Source organism: Callorhinus ursinus, unplaced genomic scaffold (assembly GCF_003265705.2).
Source record: "Callorhinus ursinus isolate GAN/ISIS: 27379988/994484 unplaced genomic scaffold, GSC_fseal_2.0 scaffold38, whole genome shotgun sequence".
NCBI lineage: Eukaryota > Metazoa > Chordata > Mammalia > Carnivora > Otariidae > Callorhinus > Callorhinus ursinus.
The window spans coordinates 15,082,325-15,096,030 of NW_027397100.1; positions in this window are offsets into that span (position 1 = coordinate 15,082,325).

Here is a 13,706-nt window from a genome sequence, read left to right on the forward strand (position 1 = left end):
TATCTTCTTCTTTTTCTTTTTTCTTAAAATATGTTGCGTTGTTTCAGAAGTACAGATCTGTGATTCAACAGTCTTGCACAATTCACAGCGCTCACCGTAGCACATACCCTCCCCAATGTCTATCACCCAGCCACCCCATCCCTCCCACCCCCAACCACTCCAGTAACACTCAGTTTGTTTCCTGAGATTAAGAATTCCTCATATCAGTGAGGTCATGTGATACATGTCTTTCTCTGACTGACTTATTTCACTCAGCATAACACCCTCCAGTTCCATCCACATCGTTGCAAATGGCAAGATCTCATTCCTTTTGATGGCTGCATAATATTCCATTGTGTATATATACCACATCTTCTTTACCCATTCATCTGTCGATGGGCATCTTGGCTCTTTCCACAGTTTGGCTATTGTGGACATTGCTGCTATAAACATTGGGGTACACGTACCCCTTCGGGTCCCTACATTTGTATCTTTGGGGTAAATACCCAGTAGTGCAATTGCTGGATCGAACGGTAGCTCTAATTTCAACTGTTTGAGGAACCTCCATACTGTTTTCCAGAGTGGTTGCACCAGCTTGCATTCCCACCAACAGTGTAGGAGGGTTCCCCTTTCTCCACATCCCCGCCAACATCTGTCGTTCCCTGACCTGTTAATTTTGGCCATTCTGACGGGTGTGAGGTGGTATCTCATTGAGGTTGCGGACATACTTCTTAAACACTGGCCTCTGGCCAGTGCCATGACAGCAATCCTGCCCTCCAGCATTTCCCTCCAGGAGATCGTCAGGACAAAGAACTCAGTGTGCGCCCAGGATGTTTCGCGTTGCTATGGTGAAAAACAGATTCCCCCACCCCCCTCAGAGTGACTCCGCAATTCTTCTGTCTTCCCCGCACACCTGCCCTTTCCTCTGTCTGAAAGCCATAGGCCACCACTCTGGCGGAGGGATAACCATGTGACCAGGCCTGGCCAATAATAACTCACGATCACCCTAACAACATGATTGGCCCAATAGGGGACCACGTGACTCAACAGAGCAGCCAATCACAGCCCTTCTCTGGGATCCCTCTCTGGATTGTCTTGCCGCTGGAGTTGCAAAGCGGAGGACAGCCAAGGGCCACGTGCCCTGCCAGGTGAAGGACACCTGAGCGCAGTAGGAAAGGAAGAGAGGTAGAGGGAGGGCCACAGAGCTGTGCAGAGAGGAAGGTGCTAGCTCCTTTTAGTCCCTGGTTTCAGGCCCTAGTTTTGTGAGTTACTCCTGCATTCTTTCCATGACAGAAACCAGTAAATCCCACCACCACCATCCTCCACCACATACACCAATTTGGTTTTGCTTAAGCTGACTTGAGGAGGGTTTCCCTCCCGGGCAACCGACACGATCCTGAGGAACGCAATCCAGATGTTCCAAGAAGCAAAGACGAATGCTGAAGAAAAGGGCATTTCGCTCACTCAGGGTTGGCAACAGCCCTGCGGCCGCAGACCGAGGTCTGTGATGTGGCAGAACGCTCAGTTGTACGGGGTGCTGGCCTCATCACTTTGACAGATTATATCTGCCTATAAGAAAGACTTTAAATAAGACAGCGGAAAATTTAAAAGGCCTCATGTTGAGATGGCCCAATTCTCGGGGCGCCTAGGTGGCTCAGTCGTTGGGCGTCTGCCTTCGGCTCAGGTCATGATCCCAGGACCATGGGATCGAGCCCCGCATCGGGCTCCCTGCTCGGCGGGAAGCCTGTTTCTCCCTCTCCCACTCCCCCGCTTGTGTTCCCTCCCTCGCTGTGTCTCTCTCTGTCAAATAAATTAAAAAAAAAAAAAAGATGGCCCAATTCTTGGTAGGACTTTTTAATTTTGAAAATCCACTTGCATGTTGTTGGAATATCATTCTTATGGCTTTGAAAAAGTAAACCCATTGTATACAGAGGCAAAGGGGGGAAAAGTGTGTTATATGTACAATGTTTATAGTCAGACTAACCTGGGATCTTAATACAATATTTGATAGTATAAAAAATACTTGTCCAGCAACAGCTGAATGGGTAAACAAAATGTGGTACATACATAAAATAGAATATCGGTCAGCCTTAAAAAGGAAGGAAATTCTGGCATGTGCTACAACATGGGTGACCCTTGAAGACATGATGCTAAGTGACATGAGCCAGTTACAGAAGGACACTGTATGATTCCATTTACATGAGGCACCTGGAGTAGTCAAATCCGCAGAGACAGAGAGTAGAAGGGTGGCTGCCAGGAGCTTAAGGAGGGGGCAATGGGGTGTTAGTGTCTAAAGGGTACAGAGTTTCAGTTTTGCAAGATGAAAAATGTTCTACGGATAAATGCTGGTGGTGGTGGTATAACAGTGTGAATATACTTGATGCCACTGAACTGCATGCTTAAAAATGGTTAAAATGGGGGCATCTGAGTGGCTCAGTCGGTTAAGCACCTGCCTTCAGCTCAGGTCATAATCTCGGGGTCCTGGGATGGAGCCCTGCTCAGTGGGAAGTCTGCTTCTCCCTCTTCCTCTGCCCCTCCCCCTGCTCATGTGCACTCTCTCTCTCTCTCTAATGAATAAATAAAATCTTTTAAAAAATGGTTAAAATGGTAACTTTTATGTTGTTATATTTTACCACAATTAAAAATAAATACTTAAAAAAATACCTGTACTGTGATGCTGGGGCTGGAACCCCGAAAACAACATTTCTGTGTTACCAGCTGCTCCGGGTTCGACTTTGAGAGGCTTTGCCAACAAGCAGGGTGAGCCTGGAGGGACACCGCAGGGCTAGAGCAGAGAGAACGAGCTTGCTTCTTTATCTCTGTTCTCTGCAGCTGCCCATGGGCCCCAGTTCCTGGGAGCACCAGCCAGCAGGGCTGCTTCTCACAGGAGCATTTCTCTTCTCAAGGTTCTAGGTCCCTGACCCGAGGGGCCCTTCTCCCAAAGCCAGAGACACCAGCTCCAGATGACTGGAGCCTCCTCCCCTAAAGCCCAGTTGCTGCCCCATCTGGACCTTCTTGGGTGGGTGAGACGTGAGCCCCAGCTGAGCAGAGCTCCCTTCTCAAATTTCTGAAGTTTACTCCCCAGGGCTCCTCCTCTGTTTCTAAATTTTAATAATTTTTACCCTCAGCGCTGGGAGTGGTAAATGCTTCCTGGAAGCACTACCTTCATTATATCTTAGAGTTCTTTTTATAACCCTTCAGTCACCCAGTTAACAACTTTATACCTAGTTAGCAATTCTTTTTTTTTTTTTTTTTTTTTTTAGAGAGAGTGAGGGTGCAAATACGTGGGAGCTGTGGGCAGAGAATCTCAAGCAGACTCCCCTCTGAGCATGGAACCCCAACACAGGGCTCGATCTCATGACTCTGAGGTCATGACCTGAGCCAAAACCAAGAGCCACCCAGGCGCCCCAGCAATTCTTTATGTTAAATTCTCTCCGGGGGGAGGGGGATGGGTTAGCCTGGTGATGGGTATTAAAGAGGGCACATTCTGCATGGAGCACTGGGTGTTATGAACAAACAATGAATCATGGAACACTGCACCAAAACTAATGATGTAATATATGGTGATTAACATAACAATAAAAAATTTAAAAAAATCTCTCCCTTAAATAACGGGGGTGGCTTCTGTCTCCTGCCTGTCTCTGACTGATACAGTTCTGGCTAGTCCTACCAGTGCTGCTGGAATCACTGGTGTCTAAGTCCATGGGTGCAGAAGAACAAGAGTTTCTCCAGGGCGTGTAATGGAGGGTTGAATTGGAGGTAGGTGAATGCTCAAGTTTATGAGAAACCCGTTTTCCATGGTGGGCCACTTACACTCCCAAAAGCAGTGTCTCCGAGTCCCTGTTGCTCCACATTCTCACCAACACTTGGTATTATCGGTCTTCATTGTTGCCAAGAGATTGGGTGCAAAATGATATTACATCGTGATCTTAACGTGCATGCTCCTGATTACAAACATGGTTGTTAATCTGAGTTCTCATTCCAGCTCCACCATTAACTTACTTTTTTTGTTAGGATTTTATTTATTTATTTTTGAGAGAGAGAGAGAGAGAGAGAGGGAGCGTGCACAAGCAGGGGGAGTGGCAGGCAGAGGGTGAAGCAGGCTCCCCACTGATCAAGGAGTCCGATGCAGGACTCCATCCCAGGACCCCAGGATCGTGACCTGAGCTGAAGGCAGACGCTTAACTGACTGAGTCACCCAGGCGTCCCTTCTTACTTTTTTCAATTAGTTACTCAACCTCTCTGAGCCTCAGTTATCTTACCTGAAAAAATAAAAAAAGGATAATATCTACCTCCTGGGATGATTGTACAGATTAAATGAGATAATGCATAGAAATCACTTGACCCAGCACTGGGCATCAGAAAGGCTAATAAATGGCAACTTTGTCGTTCCTGTCTTGTGATTATGTGCTAATTCATGAAACTGTGACTACTACATTTAGACAAGCTTGTTAGCAAGCATCATGGATCGAGATATCTGCCTGGCTGTGCAAAGCAGAAGGACACTGGTCTGCCATGCCCAGTGTCAACCACCAGCACCCACTGCCCCTCCCAGCTTCCCACAGCTGGGCCCCAAGACCAAAAACCCCTGCCAAGTGTCCCTCTACCAATCTAGGAAGATAGACCCCTGGCCTGTCTTCTCTGCTGGGGTATTTGTTGTTCTCCAAGACCCCACATCTGGAACCAAGGTTCAGTTCCTGATCCCTGGTCAGAGCAAACTCAGCCCAAGCCTAGAGGCTGGGGCACGGGGACTTGGAGGATAAGTGGCATCTTCAGCATGGGCTCCTAGAGGGCTGGGCTGGAAATCACTATGTCCAGAACAGACGGTACGCACCAGAGGGAGCAAGCGGTCGTGGTCTCAGAAAGGAAAATCCAGTGTTTTCTCTGCTAAAGCAGCAAAACAAGACTATACACCCAAGCCTTGCATCCAAGGGTGAGGAGAGGATGGGACAGAGATGTGAAAAAGGAAGATGAGGTTGGAAGCTAAAAAATGAGGAGCAGGAAGAAGAGCCATTCAAGATGTAATAGCCAGAGTGGGTTAGGGTAGGCAGCTCAGGACTTAGACTGTGACTAATGAGAAATGATCAGAGGCTCACTTTTGCATGGCGCCAGCTTCTAGGCCTGGGCCAGGCGGGACACCTTGCAGGGCCCCCTGTTCTGGCTGTCTAGTGTGTCACAGACTGTCCCCAAACTTAAAACGACAATCATTTTACTATTGCAACAACCCATCATTATTGTAGTAGATCATATTTCCCACATTTCTGGGGACTGGCGGGGCTCAGCTGGCGGCTCTTGCTGCAGGTCCCTGAGGTGCTGCAGTCATGTGGTGGCTGTGTGTGTGGCTTATTCGTGTCGGGCAGCGGATGCTGGCTGTTGCTGGGGACCTCAGCTGAGGCTGTCAGCTGCAATGCTTACAGATGCCCCCTCTGTGTGGCCTCATAGAGTGGTGGCTGGTGCCAAGAATGTAGCTTTGGAAGTCACACGGTGTCACTACACTGCATTCCGTGCAGTAGAAGTCAGGCACCAAGACAGCTCATATTCAAGAGGAAGAGAATTAGACTCCACCTCTTGAGGGAGGATGTAAAGAGTTTACAGGCATGTTATAAGGCCAGCACACCAGAAGGGCCAGAGATCTTTCTGATGGGGCACATGGGCTGCGAGGAATAGGCGCTAACTCAAGCAGGGCTTGCTGCAGACAGGCAGCTTGATAAGAGAGGTAGAATGTCATCACCAACCAGGAGCAGAAACTCTTAGTGGTGAAGGACACGTCTGGATCTACAAGAGTTTACTCTGCTGTCCCAGCTTTCCAGTGTCACAACGTGGTACCGATAGGTGGGCTCAGCTCTGCTGCTGTGACAAACAAACCCTGGCATCTCAGTGCCTCGACACAACCAAGGTCCACTTCTTGCTCACACCATGTGTGCAGGTTGGTTGGGGAATATGCTCTTGCTCAGGGACCCAGTCACCATCCAGAATGTCACCAGATGCCACAGCAGGGAAGATACATCTGGAGAGTCACTCGCTGGCTCTTTGACATGTCAGCCAAGAAGGGATGTATGTCCCTTCTGCCCCCAGCCCTTTGGCTAGACTTAGTCATGTGGTCTGTGCCAGCAAAAGGCTGGGACGGGTGGGGAGTGAATGGGGAGCACCCTCACCCCAGACACATGTCCCTTCTCTCTGCGCAGATCAGCTGTCCACCCTGTCAGAGCGGGTCCTCATCAGTCTCTCATCAGAAGCTCCTCGGGCACACATTAGAAATGCTGGCACCTGGGTACCACCCAGGCCTGCTGAATCCGAGCTGCTGGGTGAGGGCCTGGGGACCAAGTCTGCATGACCCTACCCTCCCCCCCCCCCCCCCCCCCGCAAGGGGAAGTCTGAGAACCAGGGCTGCAGCCTGTTCCGCATAGTCTGCCCTACCCTGCGGCTTCTGCTTCTGGTGACTATGCCTCCTGGGCTTTACGTTCTGGTCTTCTCTCTGCATCTTTTCAGTCTCCACTCCTATGGCAAAAGGTTTTGCCCTCCTGCTATTTCTCTACATCAAAGTCTGTACAGAGGGAACCTGATGGATCCGCTCAAATTTTGACACCTGGACACACTGTAGGTTGTTAGTGTAAGGTAGGTTTATTCTCCCCTCATCCCCCTCCTCCTCTGGCTCCTCCTCCCTCCTCTCCTTCTCATTCATCATCAAATACACAGGTAATATGATGTAGAGATTAAGAGTGAGGGCTCTGACTCCAGACTGCCTGGGTTTGAATCCCGGGTCTGCTCCTCACTAGCTCTGTGACTTGAGGCAAATCACTTTTCTTGCCTCAGTTTGCTCCAACATCAAGTGGGGTAATAACAGAAGTTACCTCATAGGACTGCTGAGCAAATGAAATGAGTCAACATGATCTTGGCACATACATTTTTTCATAATAGCTACCATTTGGAGCACCTGGGTGGCTCAGTCGGTTAAGCGCCTGACTCTTCATTTCAGCACAGGTCAAGATTTTAGAGTCGTGAGATTGAGCCCCACACCTCGGGCTCTGCGCTAGGTTGAAGCCTGCTTGAGATTCTTCCTCTCCCTCTGCCACTCCCCCTGCCCTCGTGTGCAAACGCTCTCTCTCGTAAATAAATAACCTTACAAAGAAAAGTAACAGCTACCATTTTTAAAGGCAGCACAGTGTAGTGGTTGTAAGAACAGCCTGGAGCCTCACTGCCTCTGTTCAAATCCCAGTCACTAATTATGTGCCCTTGGGCCAGTCATTAGACTCTCTGTGCCTCAGTTTCACCATCTGTAGAATGGGAACAATAATATTTCCTACCTCCTGAGGTTGTGGTGAGGAACAAATGAGTTAATAGCGCCAAACGTTTACAATGCCTGTCATCTAATAAGGGCTGTGAATGAGCCACGAAAGCTATTCGTTTTCATTGTTCATCACTCACCCTACCTACCAGCACCATGTGAAACACTGTCAAGATTTTATTGCACTGAACCCACTCGATGGCCCTGCAAAGTGTTACATCTCCATTTTATGGATGAAGGAACTGAGGTTTAGTGGAGCTAAGTTGACCGAAACAACACAATGAGTCAAGGTCAGCAGTGGCATTGAATATTTAGGCAGACGTGTCTCCTGCCGGAGCAGAGCTCTTACCGGTGGGATGATGCGCTCTTCTGATCAGCAACAGTTGCAGGAGGGCTGCCCTGGGAGAGAGGAGGCAAAAACGTTGGGCTCATGTGCCCCATCTTCCTCCCGCAAGGGCTGGGCGAGAGGGTCTGTGTGGGGGAGGGGAACTCAGACGCATCCCTAGGACAACCCCCGCCCCAGTGCAGTCGCCGCGGTTAGTAAGCTGACGCAGAATCTGGTGTTCCCAGTCGGGTACCTGTTCTCTGTCCCCAGCGTCTCTTGAGCCCCGGCTCTTAGGTGGAGTTCTGCCCTTCCTCTGCCTGTCCTGCCTCTGCCCCGTGGGCCCCAGCAAGTGTCAGTGGGCCAAAATCAAGGTGTGGGCCAGGCCTGCACTCCCTCCGGGGGCCCTAGGGGAGAGTGCGTTCCTGGCCTCTCCCAGCTCCTGGTGGCCGCCATCAAGCACTCCCTGACTTGAGGCCACATCACTCCCATCTCTCCTCTGTCTCCACATTGTCCTCTCCTCTGTGTGAGAACCCTCCTTCCGCCTTCCTCTGACAGAGGATATATGTGAGTGCCTCTAGGGCCCACCTGGATAATCCAGGATAATCTTATCTAAAGATCCTTAACTCAGTCACATCTCTGAAGTCACGCTCCCCTTTCTTGTTTCCACGTAAAGTAACATTCACAAATGCCGGGGACTAGGGTGTGGGGGTCGCTTTTCAGCTACCACCACAGGTAATCAACAGAAGGGAATTTCCCCTCATTCCTTCTGGAAATCATACTCTGGCCAATGTGCAGGACTGAGAAGAATTCTGTATAGCTGGGGAGTGCCTTGGGCCCTGTCAGAAGGAGGACACATGCTTATTGAATATCTACTATGCACAGGCACCAAAAAGTATCACCTGGCTAGGGACCCCATATTAATATTCCAATTTGACAGAGGAGAAAACTGAGGCTCTGTGAGATAATAGAAAATATATATTGATCTCTGCCCTTGGTTCCTGGTAGAGAGCTTCTCAGTCCCTTGTAATCTCTTCAGTGATAAGAGCACTAGGAGCATCTCTTGCTCTAATATTTATCTTTGACCCTGTCCCTGACACAGAGCACCTAAAACCCCTTGTAAATTCCTAAGTGATAAGAGCACTAAAGGCATCTTTTGTTCTAATGAGACGACTCCAGTCGGCTCCTGGATGGAGATTGGTCACCAGAAAGACTAAGCCATGAATAAAGCTCAGAATTTTCAGGGCCCTTCTCCCATTCTCCAGAGTGGGGAGAGGGGCTGGAAATGGAGCTCAAAATTGATGGTGCCTACGTGAGGAAACCTCCATGAAATCCCAGTATTAGGGGGTTGAGGGTCTTCCAGATTGGTGAACACAACCATGTACCAGAGGGTGACATACCCCAACTCCACAGGCACAGAAGCTCCTGTGCTCGGGACCCTCCCAGACCTCATCCAGTGTATCTCTTCCTCTGGCTGTTCATCTGCATCCTTTAATAAACTGGTAAAGGTAAGTAAGTGTTTCCTGACTTCTGTGAGCCATGCTACCAAGTTAATTGAACCAGGGAGGGGGTAATGGGAACCTTCGATTTGTAGCCAAACCAGATGGAAGTTCTAAGGGCATCTGAAATGGGGAAGAGAAGTCTATGGGACTGAGCCCTTCACCGGTGGGATCTCCAAGTAGATAGTGTCAATACTGAGTTAAATTGTAGGACACCCAGCTAGTATCATGGATAATTGCTTGGAGTGGGGAAAAAAACCACACCTTTGGTGACCAGAAGTGCCAGAAGTTCTATGTATAAATAAAGGAGAAACACACAGGTGTGGAGAACTGGGTTTTTCCCCACTCGGGAGGAAAAGACCACGTTTTTCTATCCAGGACCAAAGAGCATAGCCAAGGAAGCAAATGCAGGACAGTTGAGAGCAAATTAAAGGGGCGATTCAAAGTTTGATTTTTGACAAACCTTTTTTTGCGTTCCTTCCCAAGGACTGTTAGATTGGGGGAACTACTCTGTGCACGGGCGCCACCTGGTGTCCATGCAGAGTAATTCCTCCGGAAGCTGCCTGCTCTGGGTTGGAGGACTGGCTCCTTCACCATCTGCTTTCTTGTGCAACAGTTTACTGGGAGGCTTTCTGGTCCTCGAGCTCTGGGTTTGAATTTCAGCTCTGCCACTGACTGAGTGACCTAGGGCAAGTCACACTGCCTCTGATCCTTAACTCTGAAATGAAAATGACACCGCACCGTGCTGTGGAGAGGGTCTTGAGAAAGTGCTTTGTAAACTGGGAATAATTGGAGGCATTGGAAAGAAGCATTATCTGCAGTCGATAGGCCTGGATTCAGTTTTTAAAAAATATGAATTGTGCACTTGCTATACGCCAGGCAATATTCTGGATTTGGGAATGTAGCAATGAATCAATAGACAAAATGTATGTTTTCATGTACTTAACATTCTAGCATCCCAGTTTCTGAGTCATTCATTCATCGACAGATATTTTTCGGATATTACTATGTGCCAGACACTCTCCTAAGCAGTGGGCATAGAGGGAATCCAGTATGGCTAAGGACAAGCAGCAAGGGGAATGGGGTTGAACAGGGACAGGACCAGGCTTTGTGGGGCCTGAAGCTTTTAAAATCTAGGGTACTCTTTTCTTAAACAGAATACAAGTCATAAATACAGAACTAGTTTAGAAAGGGAATTTTTAAAAGAATGACAGAAGAAATAACAAATTACAGTTTATAAAGCTGACAACCATCACAAACATCATACATTCTAGAGACATTGAATATTATTTTTAAAAATCAGCTCCATGATATAGCTCTATAATAATTTTTCTCTACATTTTTTGCTGTGTATTCTTTGATCATCCAGTCATAGAACAATGATTTTTTTATCTTTCTATGAAGATAAGGACGATAATTCAGTTTTATAAGATTGATTAACATTTTTGTGGCTAGTTTGAACAATTTTCTTTAAGTTGTAAAGCTTAATGTCATGTAAAATTTTCAGAATATTGTCAAATTTGGGAAAACTTCTAAATTTCTTTTATGTATGAGCTGTGAGTCTTCTTATGTACAGTAGGGACTAATTAATGTTAAGTTGACAGCACCTTAACCATTTGGTCGGAATCAACCCCCAAAAGATGAAATCTTTATCCATGTCAGTATTTCATGTCAAATAAGGGAGAAATTTTAATCTTTTCCCAATGAATTTTCTAATTCACTCCTTTAAATTAACTAGACTATTAAACAATCCAAGTCTATTTATTACTTTGATTTGAAATGTACCTGCTATTCTTAATGAATCACTGCTTTTGTGATGATCTGCAGGCCATTTTATCAGTAAGCGCCAGACATTGCTAGGACAGAAATGCTAAGAAAGACATGACATGATACAATGAGGTCATGAAACATGCGACTTCCCAGACAAATGTACTAGCTGTTTGTAATCCTGCCAAGTGTTTGCCACATGGCCTATAAACCCAGGACTCCAATATTTCTAGTTCGTGCAAGTCCTATTAGAAAGGAAGAAAAAACATGCAGTGCATTTTTAATTGCATATGCTGCACTGCCCAATGTATTTCTGCCGGGCAAGAACGTCTGCTTTAACTAAGCTTTGGGCTGAGAACCAAATCTTCTGCTTATAGTTTAATATGTCTGATGATTGCGAGCATTATTTGTAGACTGGCTTCTGGCTCTGTATGTTTCAAATCTTATTTCCCACCCACTATGTACTTACTCTTGATGCTGGGCCCTAAATATGACGGAAGGCTTGCACCTTCATGTCAAAGAGCAGGATGAGTCAGCAGTGGGCAGTAGGAATATTCCTGGGAGAATTCCCACACTCACATGGACAGCAGGGACCTTACTATAGAGGAAAACAACTGTGAACCATATAAATGGATCCCTCTTGCCTTAGTCTTTTGGGGTTGTTATAACAAACTACCACAGACTGGGTGGCTTAATCAACAAACATTTGTTTCTCACACTTCTAGAGGCTGGGAAGTCCAAGATTCAGGTGCTAACACATTCCACATCTGGTGAGACCCTGCTTCATAGACACCTCTTCTTGATGTGTCCCCACTTGGTGGAAGGGGTGAGGGAGCTCAGCAGGGTCTCTTTTATAAGGACACTAATCTCATTCATGAGGACTCCACCCTCATGACCTAATCAACTCCCAAAGCCCCACCTCCTAATACCATCACACTGGGGGTTAAGATTTCAACCTATGAATTTGGGGGGGACACAAACATTCAGTCCAAAACATCTCTGAACCAAAATTAGATGTACGCCTAACTCAACTCTGCCTTAGTTGTGTGAAAGTTAATAACAGGGAACCTCACTAAAATGGAGGGGGTAGGTTTTGGCAGGAGCTCTCACACCCTACTATTCATAGTCAATTGCAGACGCAGCAGGAAAAGCCAGACTTGACCTTTCACGAACTTGACCTTGGACGTGGATACTAATCTACTCTTCCAGCAGGAGGAAGAGATGATGTTTTCTTCCCTTATCTCCCCAGCAACGGCTCAGCCAATAAAAAGCCACCATACTTCAAACTCCCAGTTTACTCCAATGGACTTTTAGTTCATAACAGCCTTCCCAATTTAACCCCTTTCTCCTTAAAAAAGCGTGCCCCTCACCTGTTCCCCGGCACACCTACAGTTCTGCTGCAGCTTATTCATTCTGGATTGCAATTTTCTTTTATTCCCCAATAAACCCGTCTTTGGCGGGTAAAATTACTGGCAGTTTTTATTTTTAAGGTTAAGAGCTACATTCTTCAGGTACTCCACTGCCACCACCATGCTGTGATGGATAAGGAGCTGGGGTGGAAGGAGACATCAACCTTAAAAGGATTACATGTCTTACTTGTGCAATGTTTTCAAAAACATACACCCAGATGAACACATTGCTATGTTTCATCCAGGCCCTTGGGGGGACCCACGCAAGCACAAGGGCCATGAACCTGAAGATTCACTCTTGTCAAGATAAATCCACCTGCATGAAATGAAGCGAGAATAATAAGTAAGGGGGAGACTATGCAGGACCCTGCAGTTGTTAGGGGGGAGTTTGGATTTTATTTTAAGAGCAACAGGAAAACTAAAGGGCTTTAAGGGAGGAAGACAGGGTGTAATGTGATTTGATTTATATTTTTCAAAGACTGATCTGGCTTCGGTGTGGACAGTGGGCTTAAGGGAGGCAAGTGACATGAGGGACACTGCTGAGGAAGCCGGGGGGGGCCTTCTCCAGGAGGGAGGTGGCTTAGACTAGGGTGGGTTGGGGAGGTGGTGAGAAGTGGTAGTGTGAAGGTGAGTGGTGGGCTTGCTGATGGACTGACATTAAGCAGAGGTGAGGTGGGCATCAAGGCTGTCTCCCAGATATTCTCTTGAGTGCTGGCAGTGACACCACCCTGAGGTGGGAAAATGGGAGCTAGTCCTGAGTTTGAATACTGTCTCTACTATTCCCAGCTCTGTGACCCAGGACAGGTCACTTGTTCTCTTTGGGTCATCTTCTTATTGCAAACTGGGGAAAACTAACAACTACCTTGTGAGGTTGTTTAAAGTGAGAGAGTATTAAAAAGAAAACCACAGGCCCAAAATGATGTCACTTAGGCCGAGTCCCCAAATTGGGGCTTAATACATAAGCTAAGTGCAGTTCAACGTCCCCCAGAAATGTAGTCTTAACTGGTCAGTCAGGAATTTTCTGATGGGCACCAATGAGTCAGCCACAGGGGCCCTCTCTAATCCCCCCAAAAGATGAGTTAATCTGCACAGTAAGACCCCTTGCTCTTGCCCCTAAGTGAAAGCAAGCTTGCCTGAAACAATCCTTTTCTTTTTACTAACTCTCATGCCACGCTGCTCTTCCATAAAAACCTACTTTGTACTTTTCCCTCTACTTCCTAGATGGGGTACTGCCTGATTCACTAATCCTTTAATAAAGACAATTAGATCTTTAAAATATACCTGGTTGAATATGTGTTATTTAACATGAGTAAATGAGGAGCCTGGGACCTTATCAATAACCTGCATATTGGATGCCATTGTTCTTCCAGGGTTTATTAGTATTTACTATGAATCTCAAGGGGGGAAACCAGCCTTGGATCCTTATTCTGTGGAATGATTTTTCT